This window comes from Haplochromis burtoni, unplaced genomic scaffold, assembly GCF_018398535.1.
Source record: "Haplochromis burtoni strain Fernald_Lab_line unplaced genomic scaffold, NCSU_Asbu1 Contig_125, whole genome shotgun sequence".
Lineage (NCBI taxonomy): Eukaryota > Metazoa > Chordata > Actinopteri > Cichliformes > Cichlidae > Haplochromis > Haplochromis burtoni.
In genome coordinates, this window is record NW_024582486.1 from 407,936 (window position 1) to 413,935 (window position 6,000).

The window sequence follows — 6,000 nt, forward strand, 5'->3', positions numbered from 1 at the left end:
AAACTCAAAGAAAATATTCTCTCCTACAACCCCTGCTAGTTATTTTTCATTAGTAATTGAAATATAAATCCCACTGGAATTAGGCAAAGAATATAATATGATGACACCGTCAGAATGCACTGAATAATAGAAACGTGGTAGTTACTAAGCACGTCCTGTCTTGGTAAAACTTATAAAGTGTTACTATGGTTATAGTAACAATGATGGATAATAAACCTGAGGAAATAGTTATTAGAATGTCTCTGTGTAAATATCTAAAAAATATTAGCAATATTATAATTTATGTTTAGTTTTGTCTTGGATGTATAATAAATGTACATTATTATTCAATATCTTATATATAGTGTCTTGTGTCATAGCTCATATGGTATAACAATTGTATTTCTATCACACCTGCTGATACAACCTTTTATATAGTATATTTTTATATACTATGCGTTATGTATTTTTTTACAGTTGAGGTGTATTTTAACCCACACCATGATCTTTCCTGGAAGTTAAAAACTAGTTTCTGTGCATATGAAGTGAATAATAGAAAATGAGAATAAATGGTTAAAAAGAGCTAAAATGAGACCGAATATTGGGCACGTTTTGGTTAGACAGAAACCAGATTTAATGAAAAACAAAATCCGAAAGTAGCTTGACATTTCAAGCAGTTACTCCTAGTTAAACAGTATGCTGTAAAGACTTTGAAGCTATATATATAAATAAATAAAACTTTCTCTCCATTACTACTCCTGAAAAGAATAATTTATGGACCTTAATTTGGAATAGCTTAGACAGCTATTCCAAATTAAGGTCCATAAGAGAAAAAAATCTTATAGTTTTTAACTTAAGTTAAAATCATGATTCAAAAGTTTTATACTGCAACTGCATCCTGCTTTTAATGACTACTCTGAGACCAATGTGCATGAAATCCTAAGAATAATTTAAATAACCCCAACTTTTCTTATGAAAAAATGTTATTTCTCCATATTCAGCAGATCACACTTGCAGTGTTATGACTGAAGATGAAACCTCATCTTTCTTCTAACATCTGCTCTGTGGTGGATAAGACCTGTCAGCGTTATGTTATTACTGAAGTGGAGAATCAATAGGTTGTTTGTTCTAAAAGCAACTTAAGTTGGAATATGGAAGATATAGAGCAGCTTTAGACTTTCTCACAGGTGGCCAGGTGGAACACATCCTAAGTAGAGCATTTGTGCTAAGAATACCAGAATCTGTAACGATGCGGGCATTTTAGTGCATAGAAGTTTACCAAAAGGAATCAAGACCCATCTTTCCTCGTAATGCTTGTTGCTATTGAAGTGATGCATTCATGGGGAATTTATAAACCTCTTAGGAGAGTCTGCAATGGGACTAACCTTTGGAAAGATATGAATGTGCCCTACTTTGTGCCCTACTTTACAGGACGTACTCACTTTCATGTTCTTGTTTACTCTTGCCTTGTGAACACTTTGTTATAGTAATCTGACTTTTATAAACTAAAGTAAAGAGAAAAGGTTATATATGATCAGGCCGTGTCCCATTAGCTTTTTAAAAAAAAAAAAAAGCAGCACTTTCTTTCTTTGGAAACATGTTTTTTTTACATCTTGAAACTCCTAAGTGATTTTTCTTTCTAATGAAGAACAATATATGCATATTGCTTTTGCCCCAACCGTCAGCATGATTTAAAGCCGCTTCCTTTTATAATGGAATTTTCTCTACGACGGAGTGTTAAATGGAGGCTTTGGCTATTTAAATTTTGGTTCACTTTAAAGGGTTGTTTTACACACTCAGCTTCAAATATTCCCCTCCACATCTCTGTTCAACACATTTGTTGTTTTCAAATGAAACAGCTGCACTGACAACTGCTTCGGTGATAAATGGTTAGAGTGTGGGTTCGGGTCGGGTAATGCCCATTCTTTTTACGATTCTCCCTTGTCAGCAAGTTGTAATCCTTGCATAGTTTCCATGTAGTCTTTTTGTCCTTACTTTCTGAACAGAAATGTCTTATTTTAAAAACACCCTGACTACACGAATAAAAAGTTAAAAGTATCATGCCTCATGTAAAATGCATCGAAGGTATTTTGTCTGTTTCAGGCAGCTCGTGTGTTCTTTAAAACCAGGACAAAAAACACGCAGACAGTGATTCATTTTGCAGACTGTGGTTTCAATTATTCAACATCAAAGTCATTGTTTGTTCTCTAAAAGTTTGTTCTCTGAAAGCGTTTCTGGACTGGCTGCTGTAAAATCGCATTAACTTCACATTATCTGGAAACATGACCATTACAAAGCCTCAGAAGTCATGTTTTTTAGGAAGGGAGATCTGCTTAGACACCGTATATGCCAGTGGGCCATGCGTGATTTATTAATTTAAGGACATCAGCTGATACTTGGTTTGTGAATGTTTAGTAGCTAGAGACTGTAGCTGATCTAGGAACAACCTCCTTCTAAACGTCAGTAAGACAAAGGAGCTGATAGTGGACTTCAGCACTAAGCAAGAGAGGAACTACCAGACCCCTGTCATCAACGAGTGCCCAGTGGAGAGAGTGGACAGCTTCAAATACCTCGGAGTTCACATCACGCAGGACCTGTCATGGTCCTGTCACATCAACACTGTGATGAAAAAGGCCCGACAGCGTCTCTACCACCTCAGACGCTTGAGAGACTTCCAACTGAACTCCAAGGTGCTCAGGAACTTTTACTCGTGCACCATAGAGAGCATCCTGACGGGAAACATCTCAACCTGGTTCGGGGACAGCACCATGCAGGACAGACGAGCTCTACAGAGGGTTGTGCGGTCAGCTGAGTGCACCATCCGCTCCGAGCTCCCTGACCTGCACTCAATCTACAGCAGGCGGTGCTGGACCAAGGCCAGGAAGATCGTGAAGGACCTCAGCCATCCCAACAACGGACTGTTCTCTCTGTTGAGGTCAGGAAAGCGATTCCGCTCCCTGAAGACCAACATAGAGAGACTGAGGAGGAGCTTCTTCCCGCAGGCGATACGGTCTCTCAATCACACCATCACATAGTACTGACCCACACATATGGTTCTTACACACACACTGGACATTCTGGACTTTGTTTACACTAATTCGATTAGATGCGTGGTCATCTAATCGAATCACTTCATCACTAAATCACTTTAAGCATATTTGCACTGCACAAGACGCTTACAAATGTGGATTGCACAACACTGGTCATTATATTTCTTCATTTCCATTTAATACTTGTACAGCTGCTGTTATTGTATATATATGTTTATATTTCTTCATACATTCTTATATATTTCTATACTGTGTATTTGTGTATTTTGCTGTACAGTTATTTTATTTTCAACTTTAATTTATATATTTTATCTTATTCTTTCCCAGTTAAATTTACCCTTCATTCTAATCTGTTGTTGTACAGTTATTTCATTTTTAACTTTAATTTTTATATTTTATTTTATTCCTTCCTAGTTCAATTTACCCTTTTTAATTTTTCATATTTATTTCCTATCTTATTCATAGGCTTTTTTTTTTCTTTAGGTCACGAGCAGTTGTGTAAGCATTTCACTGCATATCGTACTGTGTATGACTGTGTACGTGACAAAAATTTGAATTTGATTTGATTTGATCTAATAGGACTGTAGAGGATGAAAAGAGCAAATGGAAGTCAGTGGCATTTTAGTGCACCTGTAACCGGATGATGTCACTAGAAGGTGGGCTGGCCCAAATTGACAGAAGACGGAACATTACATGAACTTATATAAACTTATAAACACCAGTAAAACTATTATATGAACTTTGGGGCCTTTTATACAGCACCCCTTTCTGTTATATAAAACTCAACACTGATTAATGGCTGGAAGACTTCATTCATTTTAGTGGAATGTGAAAAAGATGCTAATTTAAACTAGGTTATACTGTATGTACTCATGTAAAATGCAGTTCACATAGTTTATTCTCCCACGAGGAGGGGAAGAGAAGACATTTCCTTCAATACTTCCTGCTCTTTAAGTGATCTCAAGGCAAACAATGCAACTGTATAATGTATCATAAAGGATCAACATCATTTTAGAGTAACACTTGGCTGTACAAGAATTTCCCATTTTAGAAATAAGTGCTCCAGCATCCACTGTTCTCATCTTTACATCCATCAGAGGAGATGGATGTGTCAGATATGAGGATGGAACCAGATGTTTCCTGACGCTTAGACATATTTTTTTAATCTTTTGATGTCTTCTGTCAGGATTATTACGGATTTTTTAATTAATTTAATGCTGCAAACATAGCTGTAATGTAAACATGCAAATCTGCATGTTTTTACAACTTATACTCCTTATGTCTCCTAAGACAGGTCAAAAAGTCAAGGTAGTGCTGTGCCCTGGGTCAGGATGTCATTGACATCAACTCAAAGCCTTTGAAAAATGATGATGTTCAGGCTTGTGTATTTGTCTGGGTTTTTTCCTTTATGATAGAGACATTTAACCCAGAAATGTCAAAATGAACAGAGGAGACTGCTACTTGCTGTCAATTGGTAATCAAATGGAGAAGTGTTGCTGCTGATCCTTGTTGCTGTGTGTCTTGTTTGGCACTCCATGAAGAGGAATCTTTCCGAGTACAGCGCTGTGACATGTGGCAGGATCTACAGTCTTTGGGTCAACATACTGAGCACAGACGGCATCAAATTATAAGGAAATTACATAAAGTATATATAAGTGGAACAGCACATATGTCTATTAAAATCTATTAAAAGAAGGCCAGCTTTTAATATGTCATGCTTTTTTTCTAACCAAGAAAACATCAATCACTCTTTCAACATGCACATCAACTAAAATGTGATTTTTAATATGAATTAAAAATTTTCCAAGATACTAGTACATGTGTGGTGATCCAAATGATTTATAGTACGTAAGAGTTCTTTGTATTTTGACAGAGAAAACAAAGGCAGTGAAAGAGACTGGAAAAAACAAAAGACACTTTTTGTGTGACAAAGAAGATTTGATTTTGATTCGAAAAAAAATGTGGGCCAAAGTGGCGAGAGCAGCTTGTTGTCTGGACCAACACATTACACATTCTGGTCAGAGGTAATGTTGAACAGTGTCAGTATGGGTCCACTTGAACAGATGGTCTTCCAGCTTGCCCTTGAATTGCCAGCTTTGCTGAGCCAACCAAGTGGAATGGCATATTAAACCACTCTCCTTTTGCCTTGTCTTTGCATAGACAGGGTTTGATTACTCAGGGGGTTAGAAGCCAAATTTTAAAAGTGTGAAAGTGTGAGTTTCGTAGCTGCCCTGATTTTGCCCTGATATGACTCTCTGTGCAAAAAACTGTCTATTTGGTGGATTTACCAACCTCATATCCATACTTATTTGTGCATATGACTGTCTTAGCTGTATTTCATCATTCTTTATTGTAATGTTACTCAGGTGCATTGATTAATTATGTCTCCAACTCCTTCGAGTATACTTTTGCTTCCCTTTTTAGGTAAATATGCCTAGTCTATTTATTCAGCTGCACTTAAAAACATCTAGCAGCTTCTTTCTGGCAGGCTAACTGCTGACTGATCTGTGTAATCTGTGCTTGCAGACTGATTTATAATAGGCTCACGAAGGAACACTTCTTCACAGATGACAACCAAGCTATTTATCATCTGCTATTGATTTTCCTGTGCATTGTCACAAAAATCTGTGCTCACTGTTAACTAGTCTGAGCAGAATGAGAAAAAATTCAATGTGCTCACCATCTGTAGTGCTTTTACATTTATATTTTGTGAAACACGTATGCATAGTATTAGAATTTAGTTTTTATCTGTTAGAACATTCATATTTGTTTTTGGTTTTTTTGCTTTTTACAGACACGCGTCATATTTACATGTTTAAATAAGTGACAATTCTTTTCAAATATGACTTATTACTTTATCAACAATTCAAGCCATAATAGATAGATAGATAGATAGATAGATAGATAGATAGATAGATAGATAGATAGATAGATAGATAGATAGATAGATAGATAGATAGATAGATAGATA

At 36.3% G+C, this 6,000-nt stretch overlaps 1 protein-coding gene across 1 annotated transcript in view; it reads left to right on the forward strand.

The window, feature by feature from the left end:
• necab3 (N-terminal EF-hand calcium binding protein 3) overlaps nucleotides 1–6,000 on the forward strand; it is a 41,858-nt gene that overhangs the window by 7,464 nt on the left and 28,394 nt on the right. The window lies entirely within an intron of this gene.